The sequence below is a fragment of the Hesperophylax consimilis genome, chromosome 1 (genome assembly GCF_061612785.1).
Source record: "Hesperophylax consimilis isolate HC1 chromosome 1, BYU_Hcon_1.0, whole genome shotgun sequence".
NCBI lineage: Eukaryota > Metazoa > Arthropoda > Insecta > Trichoptera > Limnephilidae > Hesperophylax > Hesperophylax consimilis.
In genome coordinates this window covers 45,776,591-45,796,671 of record NC_142836.1, presented here as the reverse complement: position 1 = coordinate 45,796,671, position 20,081 = coordinate 45,776,591, and the positions used below count along the sequence as shown (strand labels likewise).

General features: G+C 30.8%; 2 long non-coding RNA genes across 2 annotated transcripts; both read right to left on the bottom strand.

Moving 5' to 3' along the window:
• Window positions 1-2,766: 2,766 nt before the first annotated feature.
• Window positions 2,767-4,929, bottom strand: LOC149426996 (uncharacterized). The gene is made up of 4 exons (XR_016303139.1): window positions 4,881-4,929; window positions 4,395-4,511; window positions 4,187-4,301; window positions 2,767-3,221 (listed from the first exon to the last, which is right to left on the bottom strand). It is a non-coding gene; the product is annotated as an uncharacterized LOC149426996 (long non-coding RNA).
• A 1,676-nt stretch (window positions 4,930-6,605) lies between these two features.
• Window positions 6,606-11,318, bottom strand: LOC149426995 (uncharacterized). Its single transcript, XR_016303137.1, has 4 exons — window positions 11,223-11,318; window positions 9,809-9,995; window positions 8,604-8,840; window positions 6,606-7,355 (listed from the first exon to the last, which is right to left on the bottom strand). It is a non-coding gene; the product is annotated as an uncharacterized LOC149426995 (long non-coding RNA).
• Window positions 11,319-20,081: the final 8,763 nt, after the last annotated feature.

Below are 20,081 nucleotides of genomic sequence, written 5' to 3'. Positions count from 1 at the left end.
TAGCCAGGCACTTCTTTACCTTCCTCTCCCCCATATTCTTCCTCACCCCTCCACCTTCAGCCTCACAACATATCACAATGGGAATGAAATAGTCTCACTGGGTCCGGACATTTGGGAGCAGTTGGGACTCTTGCGCGGTATTTTAAAAAACATAAGATGCTTGTATTCCTAATAGGTATCTTCTTAAATAATAAAATAATAGTTTTGCCGACCAGATATTCCTCATTCTGTAGTTCCTTACCTTAACTTAAGGTGTGGACAACTTTAACTCTAACGAAATTTCAGTAAAGCTGTTCATACATTTTTGCAGTGCCGTCCAGCGGAAGTGAGATATGTGCCGTAGCGGAACTGCTCCTTTCACGATAAGACTCCAGCCCCAGGTGGGTGAGGGGGCGCTAGGGGCCGGGGGGGCGCTGGAACAGGGTGCGATGGTGCGGGGGCGGATTCCCCGGGCGCACGCCACCGGTGACTGCAGGAAACATTTACCAGAGCATAAATACCGCTGTGTTTAGCATAAAGATTACAATGCAGATACGCAAAACGAACTCTTGGGTCAAGGGCGTTAAATATGTTCATTACTACTAGAACTGTTCTGGAAGTCGACGAAGACAGTTTTGGCTCCAGTCCACTTAAGTTAATGCAGTGTTAGAAAACGTCTTATTCCATTTTCTAAAACTGTGTCGATATCAATTGGTAATGTAAACATAATAATATAACGGTAAATATGCAAAAGAGTGACTCATCAAATACACACAAATCATTTTAAAATAAATACTAAACTAGATTCTTAGGTTAGTTTTAGTTTTAATTTAATATTAATTAGTTTTAATTTTAATATTAATTTGTTTAATTTTTTTTTATATTAATTAGTTTTAAGTTTAATTAACCCACACTAAGAACCTAATGTACAAAATAGGTTCATGAGTTCTTTGTTTGGAGATAAAAGAGAAAAAAAAACTAAAAACACAATCGTTATAGTGCGTCAATTCGTCCGAAACTTGTCGCAAAGTGAACACGAAGAATTTGTCAAATATTAATGAAAATACCTTATTGTGCTTCTCCGTGGATTGAAATAGTTATTCATCATACTAAGTAAACCAATAGTAAGCGTTCTTAACAAAATAATTCTTTTGTATTATATTATGAGGCGCGCCTCTGCATTTTAACATCAATTTATATAAGTGACGTAATTAGAAATAAATAATCATAGTGATTGAACAGAAATATTACCGGATAAGTGACATGGAAATCATCAACCGCAATAAAGTTATATTCTTCAATTATTATTATTGATAATGAGGAAAAACTGTTGCTCTAAAACTATTTCTCATCATTGGTGTACAACCTTTGGTGGATTATGATCAATCTCAGCAACTCTATTTCAGCTACTCTCCTGCAATCTTCATATAGTTCCCTTTGTTCATTGATTCGATGTTGGGACCACAAATTCAGCCAACAAGTTTACTTTTTCAACAGTTCTCGTTTTTGTAAGTTTAATATTTATAGCCATTTGAAGGTACGTACTCTCTTCTCCATCATCACTTCGTTTAATCATTATGATTGATTTTCTAATAGATGGTGTTCGCGAATGTACCTTGTCTACCTTGTGTTCATTTCTCCAGGCTTCAAGGATTCTATGAAGAAAAAAGATTCTCAAAAAGTTATAGCGGAAGTTTTACTTACGATTACCACACTTAAGACGCATAATTACCAAAAACAATGCTTTTTTATAACAAATCCAAACTAAGATACAACCCATACAAAACAGTTTCGTCGGTTCTTAGTTTGGGTTTAATTCAGTTAAAAGATATAGCCTCAGAACCTATTTTATTTGTATTGTGAATTATACTTTATCGTTCTATCGACAGTTGGCCGTAAAGACATAAAATAATAATTAATTAAAAATAAATATCTTTGTGAACACGACTATTTAATGAAAATAATCGAGTTTAGAAACCAATGGTTTCTTCGATTAGCGTAAAGTGAAAATTAATAATTATAAACATTGACATTTAAGCACAATTAGAAAAAAATATCAAATTTAGAAGTGATTAATTAATTATTGTTATAAAAAGTAATGATATAAAATAAAGAAAATTATTTAGAAAAATAAAAAATAAATTGGTAATAATTGTATATGTTTATGTACACATCAGAAAGAGAATCAAAAGTAACACAGATGTCTAAATATATAGAAAAATATATTGTAAATAATAAAAGTAAGTACTAAGGTGAAAATAAATTTGATATAGGTATGGAAACTGTTTAAAAATGTTTGGTTAATAATAACATTTAATTGACTATTTTCACTTTTTCTAATTTCTAAAAATATAAAGTTATCTTATTGTAAACCCATTTTTTTTGTTTGTAGAATTTTTAATATAAATAAATATATAAAATTATACATAAGTTCAGTATTTGAACAAAATGTGTGATAAATTTCAATATTTTCCATCTCGGAATTAATTCAGATTAACTATTACTTTAATTCAACTTAATCATACTTATTACAATTAAGTTGAATCAAAGTGTTATTTAAACAAATGCTCTTATTAATGTTTTAAGAATGGTATTCGTAGGTATAATTTTACGATATCGTGAATAGGTACATAAGCAAAAAGGCAGCTAGGAATTTGAAAGTAACATTCTGATATACAAAACCTCTCACCTATTATAATAAAAAGAACTTCAGAATGTGACTCTTGCAAACTCGTAGCTGCTTTTTTGCTTATGACGGCAGTTTTATATAACTACAAATGACAACGATTGTTATTGTGCCCAAAACGTATTTTATTCAAACAGCAGCGTATTTAACATAAACAGATATAATCAACAAAAAACAAACAACAAACCGTTAAGGTACCTATGGTAGTCCTTGTGACAATAATCAATGTTGAAGACTTAATACAGAAATATAATTATTTGTAATGAAACAACGGTGTAAATAATTCATATAGTTATGGTCCCAATATAGCGTTACACAATGTCAAATCAAATTTCATAAAGTTGGTCGTCCATTCCTCATGAAAGTGATGACTTGTGAACACTTATAATATATTTCAACATACCCACCAAAGTGTGATGTACATTAACTTAATATTTCACTTTGGCTTTGCAATGGTGTACATAAATTGTTTGCATATTTGAAATTTTATATTTATATGCAGATATGGTCAGAACTTTCAATTTACCTACAACAAATCCTTGGGATATTCGGTCACCTGCAACAAATTAAAAATAAAAATTTGTAAGGAAACTTTTGTAAGTGTTTTCAGGTTAAAGCATAAAGGGTTATAATTAAAAATAACATTTTCAACGTTTAACCAAAAAAACTATTTATATAATAGCATGATTGATAAGAAATTTAAAAATAAAAAACGGAAAAAATATAATGTGTCGTGTTATTTGGTGGACTTTTTCCAAAAGTCGGATATTTGAATCAAAATAATGTAGAATTGAAAAAGATAATAAAATAAATCTAAACGATACATTAAACAGAACATGGCATAGAAAATAAATAACGATCTCAACTAGGAATTGAATCGAGAGTCTCTGTCTTAACAGGATAACGCCTTTAACTCCTCAGCCATTGGTAACCATTGGCCGGTGGTTAGAGACGTTTTCCAGGTAAGTCAGAGACCCTGGTCCTGGATTCGATTTCCAATTGAGACGGCCACCTTTTTAATTATATATGTCTTGTTCTGTTTCATATTTCATTTAGATTTATTAGTATTATCTTCTGCTTCAATAATATATTGCATTGATAGGTATTATCTTCAACAGTTATTAAAAGAAAAGTTATTCGAATAAAAAAAATAATAAATTGTAGATTCACAATTCATTCTCATAAGGACGAGTTGTTTCACAGAATTTGAACAATTCATCGAATTATAAAGTTGATTTTATTCAAGTTCTATCATTATATCATTATAAGCCAGGGGCTTTACAAAAGTGAAATAATAACAGAACTTGAATGGAACCTTCACAGAACTTGAAATCAACTTCGAAATTTGATGAATTGTTGAAATTCTGAGAAACAACCCGTCCTGAAGGTTTTATCAAACTGATTCATTTTGAAAATCGACGCACATAGTTATAAATAAAAATACGTAAACTAGCAAAAAAATATTTTAAAGACATCTTATATGTACACTTGTTTGATACAATATTGAATTAATTGAAATACCTTTTTGGGTAGATCCGATGCCGTCCCAAAGATTTTGGTGTGAACTGCTCTCAGCCAATTTAACTCCTAAATTCCTTCCACGCACGGAGACCGCCGGGTCACTCATTTGAGGAAACTGAAACGAATAAAAATATAATTATTTGAATAAAATATTTAACGAATTAACTTATTTAAAATCAGGGCACTAAAAATATAATTATTGGCTCACAATTTAAAGAAGTCCCTCGTGGTAAGTCATTGTGCTGCAGCTAACTTCATTTGGATGAGTTCGGAAAGCCTAACATTTTACCATTATTGATGTTATGCTTTGAGAACTGGCCATGGTCTGGAAATAAAATGGTTACAAATTAGTTACAATCACTTACATATCAACCAAAAATAATAACTCAATTGGTAAATTTGCACTACAATGTGATAGGATAGAGTTTTATTTAGCTTAATGGCTTATAATTATAAAAAAATAATATTATTCACTTTAAAGACTTCAATTTACTTATATAATAAATTGTATGTAGATAATAATAATATAAAAGTACTTTAAAAAAATGTTAAAAGATTATTAATGACGACAAATAATGTATGTAATGCAACAATAACCATGCCTCCCGTAGCCAAACAAATGCAAACGTGTTCAAAAATATTTTTATTGACAAATAGTCAGGGCAGTCTTAATAAAGTAACAAGAAAGACTTACCTCCGCTGCGTGGAAGGAATGAGTGACACTTTGGGTAGGTTTGTTTGTAAATAAATAGCATTTTATTGAGTCATAGACAAGCAAATCCGCTGTCGTTGTTTATTTATGCATGTCGGGTTGCTAATTAATTCTCTATGCTAAAATAGAGTCAAAGCAAAAACGTACCTACCTATCAGGAAAACAGTTGAATATGTTTTTAAGTGTATTAGAACACTACTACAAAGACACGAAATTACCGACAAAATAAATTTGGATATACCTACGAGTAGTTTGGATACGAGATTAAAATCAATTTATAGTAATATTATGTTACCAGTTACCAGGTATATAGGTTCATAATATACTGAAGATTATTTAAATAGAAAGGAACAGCGCATATGTAACTGGAAAATAATGATTGAATTTGATACCTTAAGACAATTTTTTACGCGCTATAGTACCCACCTAGATATTATTGAAGTTCGTGATAATAATTAAATTCACTTTTACTACCACTTCAAACGAAAAACGTAGTATTTTCTTGATATTTGAATTACCTACATGGTTTCACTTAACATATTATTTCGCCATTATAATAAATACTAACATGCAGAAATATTAGTTTTACCCGAAAATATGCAGGTTGATAATCAACTTTAAGTTGACTAGACTTCAGATGATTAAAACATAAATAAATAACTGCGAGAACAGTTTGATCCAACCAGGTATCGTGAAATTAATTTCCTGTCATCTCAAATTGAAATTGGCTTTTTCTAAAAGTTATTTTTGCTAAAAAAATACAAATTAAATATTTTGGCATGATTTTAGCATTCAAATAGAGTTACTCCTCTTTTTACTCCTCGAGCCTCTGGCATACTGACGACCATTATATTTCTGAAGAGTATGTAAGAAGTTGGGAAAATTTGTATGATTTCCACTTTGCAATAAAATCTAAAAATAGGAATATTTCTAAAAGCATCCTTAAAACTTTAAACTTTTTTCGAAAAGTGATGAAATAAGCTTTCAAACCTTATTGTTCAAAATAAACATCTTATTTGTAATGTGTTAAAATTTTTAGCAAATAAAGAAAAGTAAATTTGCATTAAAAACTGAACTAAAATTACGGGTAACGAAATAAAAAAGTATTTTATTAGAAAAATGTATAGTAAATATTTTAGTTCCTCGTTCCATATAAAAATGTATAGTAAGCATTATAGTTTCTCGTTCCATATAAAAATTTATAATAAGCATTATAGTTTCTCGTTCCATATAAAAACAAGTTATAGTTTCTCATTCCATACAAAAAAATTACAAATTTTCTTAAATTGCAGCCGGAACATCAAGGTCAAACATAGCACATAGGTGCACATTTAAATTCTTCTGTAGTTTCTACTAGATTTGAATATAAAGAAAAGTGTTTTCTCTTTCTAGCACAGTTAAGAACAAATTTCTCTCCATGACAGAAAAGGAGAACGATTTCTATGAGACCATATGTTCGCAAAACCGAACAAGTTATCCTGAAGGGTTAATAATACATTCATAAACTTTACATTAAAGTTATGTTTCAACTTTGAAAATTACAATATTGTAACATTTTACAGATCAGTTGAATAATTACAATCACTTTATAACATGAGGTGGTGGAGGCAACATAAAAACCAGTATAAATAAAGAAAACACTTTATTATCATTTGTGAAATAGCAAAAGTACAAAAATGTATTATTTCAACATAAAAGTAAACCAAACTTGTATGTTAGTTATAAAGTATAAAGTTCTTAAGCCTAAAAACATAAATCCGATAAGAAAAATAAAAATTATAATAATGTAATATAAACGAAAAAAGTGAATAGTGAATCATACTAGGGTTAACTTTGGGTTAGAAAATTGTCAAAGTTAAAATTGAAATGCATATTTGATTAATTGTATAAATGATTCTTTAACCGTGGTGAAATGAAACCATTCATTATTCCTATTATCTAAGCTAATTATGTGGTGTAGAATATCTTAAATCTATTGTTATGGTAGCTACAAATTTGATATAGTTGATACAAAAATTCGTAACAATCAATAAGCCGAATGAGACAGATTCGACATTGATTGTGGAAAACAAGTGATGAGATCATTTTCCACAAAGAATATCGTAGAGTTTCCCCGATTGCGTTTTCCCGCAACGGAAGCGAGGAAACTCTCAATTAAAACTACTTCGTTATGATCTCGATCTAAAAACTTGAAAAACGGCGTACATTTTAATTTTCAACTAAATTAACTTTTACTCAATGACGGAGTTCGGACGAATGCCAAAGGTTAAAATAATGGTGATATTATAACGAGTTATAAAACCTCAGTTTAGTCAAAACTAACTAAGCCTTAGAAAGAAAACCGGTTAACTACTGATTTCACTATTGTATACTTATCTAGTATACGATATGCAACGTCAATGGTAAAAAATTGCTCGGGTCAGAGTACAGGGAGGGAGGCAGATGATTGGAAGGTATCTGAAACAATAAAGAAAACACATTTTAATACCATGTTGTGAATGCATCTCATTAAAATCACAAAAATCAATAACGTTACAATATATATAGAAGTGGCAAACCAAAAGTAAGACAATTGTGTTATTTTCGATTTTGTGGCACTTTTAATGCTATGAATCAAAAGTGCTAAAATGCCCTCGTATGTAAATAGTAAATATTTTCATTATTCGGCCAACTAAAATGCCAAGAAATAAGATTTCGTTTGTAAAAACAAACAAATTATTTTATTATTATAAAAAAATACAATTATTTCGATAATTTTCCGAAGATGTTCAGCGTTATAGGGAAAGGGAGATAGCCAACGTAGCAAAACGTAAGTATAAGGACAACCTAATAATAATATTTGGATGATTTGTATTGCGCCGTTTTTGTGCAAAATCACCTCAAGGGCGCTGTTCGGTCTGTAGCCTTAGGTCGTCTCATACAGTATCCCGTGTTCGTCATATAGTGTAAACGAGTAAGCGTATCTTGTTATCTCGGTTACACGGTTAATGTAGATTATGGTATTCTTTGACGATAATGCGAAAACGCCTTCCGCTATCGTTTATTTCGTTTATACACACATATTCTTTAAATGACTGAAATCTTTATCACGAATGAAGAACGTTTGAATTAAGAATTTACTGGAAAGTGATGGATTTACTGTAAAGTCATTGATAAAAACAATCAAATTAATCATCATTTCGTATACCTATTTAAAAAAAATTAAAGTAGACTATAAGTAGAGTTTTATGTTATTAAATAAGTTCTGCAAGTATTTTAGTTTTTATTATTATGACCGCTGTTCGGCATTTAAAGCCATTATCAAACTGTGGTTATGTTACATTGAGACAACATATTTATGTGTTTTATTTACACTATTTATTTATATTTTAGAGGTGGGGTGAGGAGAGGGTTGGTAAAAACATGTAAATATATCGTCTCACTGTGGAATTACTATAATTTGATAAATAGCTTTGAACGCCGAAACAGCTGTCATAATAAAAAAAAACTAATGCTTGCATATATCAAAAACCACATGATTAAACTTGATTCAATTTAAATATAATTTAAAAAAAGATTTTAACGAATTAAACAAATCAAAAATGAAATTACTTATTATATAGATTACACTGTAAAATAAAATCGCAATGATTTGTATTGCAATAGTAAATTTGGGAAGGGTGTAAAAAATAATAAAAAATTGTACTTTTTTAACGATGTAATTACCTTTGTAAACTGGCGGAGGATCTTCATCTCTGGACTTTGAAACGGAAAGCGTGAACTTTTCGTGGCAAAGTTGTATTGAAGATCAGCAGTCCTCGAAGTGAGCAGTTCCCCCTGGGTTCATCACTTCAGCAGAAGTGAAGCCAGGAGGCCCGGCGTAACAGATGGACTGCCAGCGGCGGTGCAGTGAGAAGTTGTTTTCTTGAGGATACACTCCCTTTGACAATTCCCTCCTTGTATCTGCAGAAATAAACAAGTCTTAAAAAAATGATTTAAAATATATTGTGTTATGTCGGGGTTATTTTAGTCCACAGCCTGTATCAGCATAACGTCCACGATCTTTTTACACAAAACTTATTTTATGAAACGCATGTAAATAATTACTGGACACGGTTAAATGCGCACAATACGAAACAACTACGAGTATTTCAGTCACCAGAATTGGAATTTTTTGCGCAATAGTTTTTTTTAATGTTGAAATTGAAAATTTTTCACTTGGAGGCCATAATTTTTTACGTACCGAGTTTAATGGATAGTTTTTAATTTTTTTATATAACCCAAATCAAGAACCTAAAATAGATTTTTAGGTTCTTAGTTTGGGTTTAATAAAAGTTGAAAAAACAAGCATAAAAAAATATTTTCACACTATTTTGTTAAAACGTGTCGTGAACAAAAAGACATCAAATAATCTGTATTTTGGACGAGAGAAATTTCCGATAGCTGAAGTGATTGTTTTTCACTGTCAATAAATAAACTGATACAAAGTATAGTAACAATAATTTGGTCATATTAACCGTGTCCTGTAATTCTTGATATTAACCGAAATGCCTTTGCTCAATGATTTAACTGCATTAGGTATACTGACAAAATATCAATTGAAACATTTAAAATTAATAAAATGTGGAAATTAAAAACGTGATAAAGCCGTTTACTTTGCGTTATTCAGTCATAACGTAATAAAAGCATGTTTGTGACGTACCGAACAAATAATAAGAGAAGAACAAAGCACTGGCAAAGACGATGGGAAGGTATTCTTAAATTTGTTAATGTCAATAAAACTTATCGTGACGATAAAAGTGTTCTCAGTGACGATGAGGCTGATTTAAATTGTTCACTTTATATTCAGCTTAAATTTTACTAATTTTCTTTAAAAATAATAATAATTTTGTTATAAATTTTATGAAATGGAAGGCTTGGAGTAAACTTACAGGCTTCATTGAATTGGTTGGGGCTTCGGTTGTTCGTTGAAAGTTGTATATTTGTTGGCAGTTATCCGTTACATAAGGAAATAATATGCATAGTATTGTAGCGCGGTTAGGTTCAGTGTTTCACCACGTGGTCGAATGCTAACCCATCGACCACGTGGGCCAGACCACTCCACCACTCTGCACATATCTGTAACAATTAAAACATGCACGTGTTAGTCTAATTGTAATATACAAAAATAATACTTGATCCTGAGGTCTTCCTGAAAAAATATTCATGCAAAATACGTAGATCGTTTTCTGTTCAATCATTAAATGCTAGCCAGAAAATTATATATTATGACAACTATTGATTCTCAATAACATATATTTTTAACAAACTACTGCAATCAGGATAGCGTTAAAATGTTCGTAATCAAACTATTGTTGAGTAAAATGATCGTATGCAAATAATAAGCAATTTATTGTAAGCAAATAATGGTGTCTAGTGTGGCGTGTTAAAGAAAAACTATTTGGTATAATTTACGTGTTATCATTTGTTTTATGAGATAACATACATAACAACTAGAGCTACAACACCAATGACAGTACACTGCATACTGAAGAACATATTTTAATACTTTTCGTTGTCATGTTAAATGCCAGTTTTACGTAGTTTATATTACGCGAATATAAATAACAGTAACAATAAATATATCTTGGCAATATATATGTAAATAAAATAACACACGTGTAATATATAAATAGCCTTTTAATTTTTTCAATAAAAGAGAGATTGGAGTTGTTCTTTTCAGTAAACAACGCTTTTATTTTTAAATTTACGATCAAATGCAAATTTACATTAAAATGCGTTTACAATCACGTGATAGTTTCGAAATTTTTAGGTATTATCTTTTGCATAAGATCTTTTTGCTTACGATCATTTAATTACGATCAAAACGTCACGTCGGGTACCTTGAATTATGAATTGAAATAACGTCAAAGTAATTTTATAAGAGCAGGTCAATAATTATTCGTAGTTGGGTTCGTATGGAGGTAGGTATTTTGAAAAATGCTGGAGGTATTTTGACAATCGTTAAATACCTTGAGTATGTTGTATAAAAATCAAAATAAAATATTTGGATTTTGATTCAAATAATTAAATGTTAAAATTAAAACGTAACTTTCTGTTTGGTATCTTCATTTTACAAAATAAGCTGGTGAAAAAAATCTTTTTGAATTTATGTACCTACATATTTTAATGTTACAAGAAACTGATTAGTCAAAAAGTAAGGATATGTTTCGATTATAATATGAAACTAAACGTTGAAATCTCTTTTACAAAATGAAAGTGATTTAAAATATTTATGCTTTCTATATAAGTTCAACTTCAAGCTACGAAGAGAAAAGGAATATTATTTATTAAAAGAGGACTTACTGCAGGGCGATCGGGCGGTCAGTGGGGTGATATTAGCGACGGTAGGATTTATAAAGGCTTTCGGATTTGTTCGCTTTCTGCTTTGTCGTACAACTCTATTGGTATTGCTAAAATAAATTAACTCGCAAATTGAGTTGCCAGTTACAAAATAAGATATGTATATATTTCAACGGTCCATTTTATGATTCCTAGATTTCTTAATTCCTAGAGCACCTAATATTTTTGTTTCATCATTTTATAATCTTGTGTGTTAAACCGATGTCGGATTCTTAAACATAACATAATTTTTAACACAATCTTTCGAACATTATTTTCTTATTATCTCAAACCTTCAAGTTCTTCTAAATCAAGCAACGGATTTTGATAAAGTTTTCAATACCATTTAGAAAATTTCTTCCTAAAGGTTTATATATAATACTTGCAAATTAAATTTATAGAAAGTAGAAAAAAAATTATGTTTTGTAATAAACGAAAAAAATATTTTTTCGGGCGCTTACATTGCTAACGATAGCTAAACCTTATGAGATACATCAAAACAAAGTACTACGGAATTGTAAATCTTAAAAAGGCCTACAAAAAAGTCTATAAAAGTATATGTCTATCTCCTAAGGGTAACACCCAGCAACGCCGGGTAGACGTCAGCTAGTTTTAGTTAAAAGTAAAAGATAATCTATATTTTTTCGGTGTCAGCGAATGGTTTTTGTCAATCTTGTGATTTATACCATTTTTTCATTATGCCATTTTTGACGTCATGAATAAAAGTTAGAAGAGATTTCTGTGATTAATTATCGTAAAATTGTTAAATACAATCTCAGCATTTTTATCATAGATGATTTCAGCCCTTTGTTTGAACACAAAGCCAAGTAGATTGAAAGGTTTTATCAATCTACCAGTAATAATATTATAAATGCTACCACCAAATCGTAACTTAAAAACGCCAATTCAGCTACTTTGCCTTAGTTCACCGAGAATATATTTGTTTTAGGTGAGGAGCCTACCCCTGACTTAACGCATTGTTTCACACGACCCCCTGTTCCTGCTGCATTATTGTGTGCGGAGTGTGGGTACAGACTACAGTGCGGAGTGTGCATCCTCCTTAACCTATTCAATTCTCATTGACTGATAACAAACACGGGAGCACGCTCTTGAGCAAATGAAAACAGTGCGGATTCTGTAACAAGCGTAAAAAAGGGATTGAAATGTTCAATAAGCTTTTGAGTTTTATCAAATAGACGCCGTTATTGACAGCCGAAGTAGCCGCCAATCAGCTGAAGCGTAAAAAAAATAAGTTAAAATCAACTCGTAAAAAACAAAGTTCATTCATTTCAAAACAAAGTAATCCATTTTAAAATGTCTTTTAAAACTTAAAAAAAACGTTTATTTTTGGTTTCACTGAAGGATTGAACGTTCCTAAGTAGGAACTGAAGTCAACAACTCTACCAACCTCGTCAAATGCAGATCTGATAGGACCGACATTTATTTCGTTTATTAAACTCTGTCCGCGTGTGCGTACGTGAATGTCACCAAAAATTGATAAAATGTATTGTCGGCTCGATCGACTGTCGTGAAGTGGGTAAATTTCAGCTTTCAAGATTTGCATTACATCATCAGATGAAAACAGAAAAATGATATTCAAATAGATGTATTTAAAAATAGTCATTCATTAATTCAAAGAAGATGCATCAGCCATTAGAGGCGCTTTCAGATTGGGATTTATAAAATAAAGATTTGGTTTCCTCTGGCTTGTGATATTGTTTTCGAAAGCGATCGGAACCAGACCTGGCAACATTATAAGCAAGCTGACAGTGTTATTGTAGTATGATACATAACGAACGAAGATAATTTAAAACTTGATTATTCTACAAGTAGTACATAAAAGAATGATTAATAATAATTTGATTTATATTATGCTGTCAATAATAATCATGTTTATAAAGCAAATTAAAACGTTGGTAATTTTTGGATAGGGCCTGACACGCTTATTACGAATATTTTTTAGAAAAAAACTTTATATTCGCCTTAATTACTATAAAAGAAAACTTTTTGCATTTCGGGCGGCGGAAAATTATGAATTTAAATTTTCAATTGCGTTAACCAAAATTTACTTCGCGAATCGATGCGGCGGCAATCAGCTGCCATTAGGTACGTCACTGTTATGTTGGTATCCCTGATACATTGCGTAGATACGACTATGGCTAACTTCGTGGAAGACAAATGGATTTGTATCACAAACCATGTTACACAAACCTAGCGTAGCCGGTAAACTAGTTGAAAACTGGGATGTTTTTCTTGCCTTGACGCGAGCAGGCGTTATTAAGGGGCACTTTCCTTTGTATCACAAACCATGTTACACAAACCTAGGTATCCCACGAAGATAGCAACGGTCGTATTTAGCTCTTGTTAATGCATCAGTGATACCAACATAACAGTGCGTTCCTAATGTCGCCACATCGATTCGCGGAGTGAATTTTGGTTTTACGCAATTGAAAATCAAAATGCATAATTTTCCGCCGCCCGAAATGCAAAAAGTTTTCTTTTATTGTAATTAAGGCGAATATAAAGTTTTTTTCTAAAAATTATTCGTAATAAGCGTGTCAGGCCCTATCCAAAATTTACCAAAACGTTACTACATATTCATGAAAGCATTCACCTGCAGGCACTTTGTGACAATTGTCTTATAGCCGGGGAAAAATGTATAAATACCTATCTACCTAAAAACATTAAATCTGATGTGCAATTTGTTTAGTTCTTCATACTTTGGGATAGATAATGTTTACACACAAATCTTCTTTCTTATTTTCTTTGTTTATTTACGTACATGAATATCATATTAAAAAATTTTTATGATCTTTTCTAATAAGTAAAAAAACGTTGATTTTCAGTTGATTGAGCAAAAATAAACATTGTATGTTCCTATGTACACAGTGACAGACTTCTAGAAAAAATCTTGTTTGATTTGTCTTTTTATTGAAGATTTATGATGGGGAAGACCATTGACACTCGGTACATTAAGTCTCTTCCTGCAAGGGATGCTATGAGGTGAGTGCACGAGACGGGGGCGGAAAGGGGGAGGGATGAAGCACACAGACGCAGGAACGCATGCAGGCCTCATTTGCAATGCAGATTTCAAGTACAACGCGAAGCATCAAACGACCTAAAATTATTGTGTTCGGCCCACGGTGCATAAGGCATTGCGCATGCGCCATCGTCTAGTATTCAGGCGAATTTCTTGGCTAACAGGGCTGGCGGTATGTTATTCTGCAATCAATAAATAACAAATACACCTAATAAATAGATGTTTTCCAAAGAAAAAGACAAACGATTCAACATTCCAAAAATCACCTTATTTTATGACATAACATTCTATCCCTGTCAGTTTGTAAAAATTGTCTAGAGTCAGGAGGCAGAACAAACACATTCATTGATCGTGATATTATTAAATCGCATTAATTAATCGAAAAATTCTTATTTCAACATTGACAGATGTATGTAAATATCGAAAATTTGTAAAAGTGTTTCACTTTTGCCCAATTATTGTAGTTTGATTATCAATTTAATATTGATGAATATTACTTTTGATTTGAAACCCCATCTCCCTTTCTCACCCCTCAAAGCAGATTTTTGATTTTTCTTGATGTTCAAAATAAGAAGAAAATTACTGCCGACATCTGATTTTAAAAAAGCCTGTGTTAAGCCCGGTAACGCCGAGGACGTACAATAGTACCAGCTAAAAACATTCAATTTATGGGAGAAAATTATTTTAAGCATAATGCCGTATTTAGCATAATTGGAAATATCTCGTGATTATTTTTTTTAAATCTTTGTGTACTTACACAAAATTTATTGTATTTAATTGAACTAGATGGCCAAACGCAATATTTTTATTTACTCATAATACCTTTTCGTAATAGCACAATAGTTTAACTATTTTCAAGTCTAAATATAAATGCAGGGAATCATTACAGCATCTAAAAGACATAGTAAAGATATTTTATTCCACACCAAAAGAATTTTTAAACACGAAAATAGAATATCAGTCGAATAAAACGACAAAAATATATAAACAACAAAACATTTTTCGAAGTTCCATAAAATATCATGTGTTCCGGGCTTCAGAAAATTATCACGTTCCCGCAATAATTTTTGTCAACCCTATCGCATGTACTTTGTACATTGTGTAGATTCATTAATGCTTTATGGTTGTATGGGCAGTTATCTCTGATTGAATTGGACTGCAAGATCGACCGCCTAGAGCTGGGAGCTAGGGCACTGGTTAGTTGGGTAAATAATTAATTATTGTTCTACTCACAAGAACAAAGGACTGTAATAATATATTATCTTACTTAATACGTAATACAAATTGAGCAATTTCCCAAAAATAATCACAAGCAATATCGGTAATAATGTATAAATGATATTTTGATTTTAAAGTTTACTGAAAACAAAAACAATTTTATTGCTCTGTATTCTGAAACCATCTCTTAAAATTGTTCGCAATCTGGTTAGAAACGGGATTACAGGCCCTTAACTAATGATTCAATAAGTATCCTGATAGATTTTTAGTAAAATACCAATGTATAATCACGATGTCGAAACACGTGTTCATAAAAATCATAACAGTTTCGCATTTCGTCATGATATATTATCAAGACCAACGCAGGTGCATGAACACGTGTTCCGATATTATAAATGTACTAAAATTTTAAAAGGATTACGGCCTGAAATCCCGTTTTTAACCGGGTTACAAATAATTTTTAATAAATTACTAATAACTCGATTTTCTCCGTGTTAATTTTTAAAATGTTGTTCTTTTACATATTGGAAAATTAAATAACCACACAGTGTAGTTTATTTTACAGAATATGTTTTTTTTGTTCTGAGAGTCAAGTAGGCGGGTGTAAAACTTAACATCTCAAAAGCAAACAAAAACCTGTTGTCAGATATCATTACTGAATATCGATGGAAATGACTTTAGCTACGTTTAGTAGCCACAAATTATAAGTCAAGTAGGTGCTTTAAAACCCTCATATTTATCTTACTATGTATCATTCCTATCTATACAATCTAAATGCCACCCTTTTCTGTTACAATTTAAAGACACATCATCAGACTCACACACCTATAAATCTACTGCATAACTTTGATTCTGTAGACATATTTAGGGATTCTTTATTAGAATATGCAGGTACACTTTTTTCTAAATCTCACAATTATTTTTACTTTTCATTTTATAAGATATATATTTCATATTTTACACAGGCACTTAAGTTGGGTAATTTACTTTATTTTAGTTGCCACTTAATTAATTCTGTTTGATAATATTTAATTACATTATTTTTATCTTTTAAAAAAATGTGTCTTATAACAATCTTTACCTTTATTCTTTTTTTTTTGTTTAACCCGCCACTGGTGACGTAAATATCTCTAAGATCGGATGATTTTAAAAAGTCGAATAACTATTTTACCCGCCATCGAATTGAGTTGTGATTTCGTGTTCTTTCTTCATTGCTCGTCCCCCACCGTTAGTCCACCCGAGGCCACACATCGGTGCGTGAGACCGTTTATGTTTTATTTCGAAATTATGATTATTGTGATTATTATTAATTCGAAATACAAGATATAATTGCTACCATATCAAGAAATACATGTAGTGCCAAGACGCACTAGCTGCTTGGCTCTTGAAGAAGAGTAATTTTCGAGGACCATTTTGGAGGAGGATTTTTTTTTTTTTTTTATTTTTTTTTTATTTTATTTTTTTTTTTTTGACATTCCTAAAGCCAAAAAAAAATAATGTTTGTGTCTTTTTAAGTTCTCATAGAGTTGTAATACTGACAAAGGCTGATTTAATGATAAAAAATTATGATTGTTAAAAGTTTTGATATTTTAAAATAAGCATTTAAAAAGCTTGGTATTTTCTAGAGTTCTAAGTACATAGTGTAAAGATTATTAAACGGGTTGTGTTTTACTATATATCTTTATTTTATTGTTAAAAAATGTATCTGTTTAATATTTGACGAAGTAAAAAGAGCATGGAGTACTGCTTATTAGTAAAATCTTAGGTTGAAAACTAGTGCGTAGGACCGCGTCACCTAAGACGTAAGTCGAATTTTCTTTTTGTATATTATACATACTCCTCCCATAAACATGAACACCTGGAGCTCACCATATGGAGTAGTAGAAAAATTAGAAAAGAATAAATTTTTCGGAAAAATTCATGTCGCAAGTGGCGGGTTAACACGTCAATAATTATTGTATACATATAGAATTGCTTTTATATGTCATTGTTATTTTGCTATTGTTTTTATATACTATGTAGGCTTATAATCTTAATATTTTTTATAAATCACGGATGAAAAAGCTCAATGGCGTCTAAATATATTTATTTTATATTATAGAAACAAACAGTATATTGGTTACAGGGATGAAACAGATACTAAATATTTCAAGATATATGTTTACAGATATTGAATATTTCAAGGTGGGCATACCTATGATATGTTTCATTGTAATGGATTATATATGGTATATATATATATACAGTCATTACCGGATGACGTGTGTACTGTGTAGTGTATAGGTGTGTGTGTGTATGTATGCGCATTGAAAAGTTTATATCATTGATATGATGCTCCCTTTGAATTTGTGCAGTGAATCCGAAAAAATATCGGTGTTAGAGTTTATAAAAATATTATTGAATGTATGAACAGCACAGTTGTTTGACGAATTAGATACTGCATTTGTTTTGTAATTAAACATATAGAATAGCACTCTATGTCGTTTTGTTTCAAAGGTATGTTAAACATAATTAGGGACAGAAGTTTGGTACGGTATATTATATATCAAAAAAATTACATAAAACAATTTTCTGTCCATCTATTACTGTAGGAAGTAGGTAGTATTCATTTGTTGTACAATATACACTGTCGAATTAACTTCCTGCAAATTATTGTCTTTTAAAAAAAAATAATAATAACTCCGCCAAAAAACTTCACTAACATAGACGTAATGATATAATGTTATGATACATTAATTTTACTAACTTGATACGACAAAATATCATCAGTAAATAAAAGTTTGAAAATTATTCCCAAACTATTGAAAAAAATCGACACAACATTTTTTTACGATCACTTACACACGTAACAATAATGTTATTTTTTCTCCAAATAGGCCGATGCTTGGAAATAATCACCCTTATTCCAGGGTGCATAAGGCTCGGTACATGACCAGTAATCCCCTAAGAAAGATTTGAAGGGTGTTTTCGAGGGTAGCCTAGGGAGAAGCTGTCAATACTCCATGACAAATGACACAGTAAAGATTGTATATATTTTCCATATCATTTCACATCATCTCCCTCGGGGCTATAATAATATCTAAGCTATCTTCTAACGAAAACCGTACGTGTGAGACTCAATTTTATATCATATTTTTGTACTTATGACCGATTGTAAAGTCAATCAAATTACTTTTTTTTATTTTCATGTGTGGTCGTTATAATTTTTGTTTCCAAATTCTGCGTGGATATGAAAAACTTTTATATTCTGGTGATGTCACGATTCTTATTCTTTGGAACTTTGTATTAATTATCAACATTCTAGACGATTATCTGAACGATTATATTATATCTTCACCACGAATCAACCCTTCAAGCCTCTGAAAGACATTACTAGCCACAAACATAGTTTCTGAACAGCAGATTTGACCGGGCGTTCTTAAGTTATAAAAGATGGTTTCTTTATTGCAGAGATATGTGATTTGGAGAGAAAAAAGTGGTGGCTAGAAAGAGAAATAATTACACTTCTCAGTTTATCTCAAATACTTACATTATTATATGGATAAAATCCACAATTTCACGATTACAAATGTTTTCGTTTAAAGTGGAAAGTTTAAAAAATAAATTGTATGAACGACATAAAAAGTGAGATGACAGTGCCTAGTTGCTGTTTTACGCAAAAGAAATATGTTTTTTAAATACCAAATACTTTTACAATTTTGTACATTTCGAGAATTTTTTTGTTTTGTTAAAATCTTATTTTCATTTTTTTTCAATAGATAGTTTGGTACAACATTTATACGGTTAAGTTATGCAAATAAAAATGCATTGTAGTGTATAATATTAAAATAAACATTTTCTTTGAAGATTAAAGAAAAAGCAAAAAAAGTTAAAAAAGCCCCAAGGTTTAAGATGCTTGCTGAACAATTGTGGTAGATAGCATTGTATTACATTAATTGATCTCGAGGCGAAAAAGCGTGCTTAAAAAATGTTTTACTACGGAAATCTTAAAACTGTAACAAAAGAAGAATTATCATCTATTCTCACTCAAAACTACAATTAACAGCGGAAGGTTTTACTTGAAATAGAATCAATCGAGAAATCAGAATTCTGAATAATTAAGATATTTACTGATTTGTCAGTCGGATGGCCCTGATATATTAATGTTGGTTCACTTTCATGTTTCTACGATTATATCAAGGTTCCCTAGTGTACATTTTTGTGACAATTATATTACCGTTTCAGGCTACAATTCTGTTATAAATAGATTACCCACCATTTGCAACTCTTACACTTTAACTGATATATTATAATAAAACAAATAAAAAACTTTATTCCACTTAATTTTATTTTGACCGTAACCGGTTTCAGCTCGTCAAAGCCATCTTCAGAGTCTGAAGATGGCTTTGACGAGCTGAAACCGGTTACGGTCAAAATAAAATTAAGTGGAATAAAGTTTTTTATTTGTTTTATTATAATATATTATAATGGAATTCCACCACGAATTATCGGTCTCAAAAATAGAAACTTTAACTGATGTTTTTAATATGCCTCTATTGAAGTATAAAGGTGTACTATTTAAACAT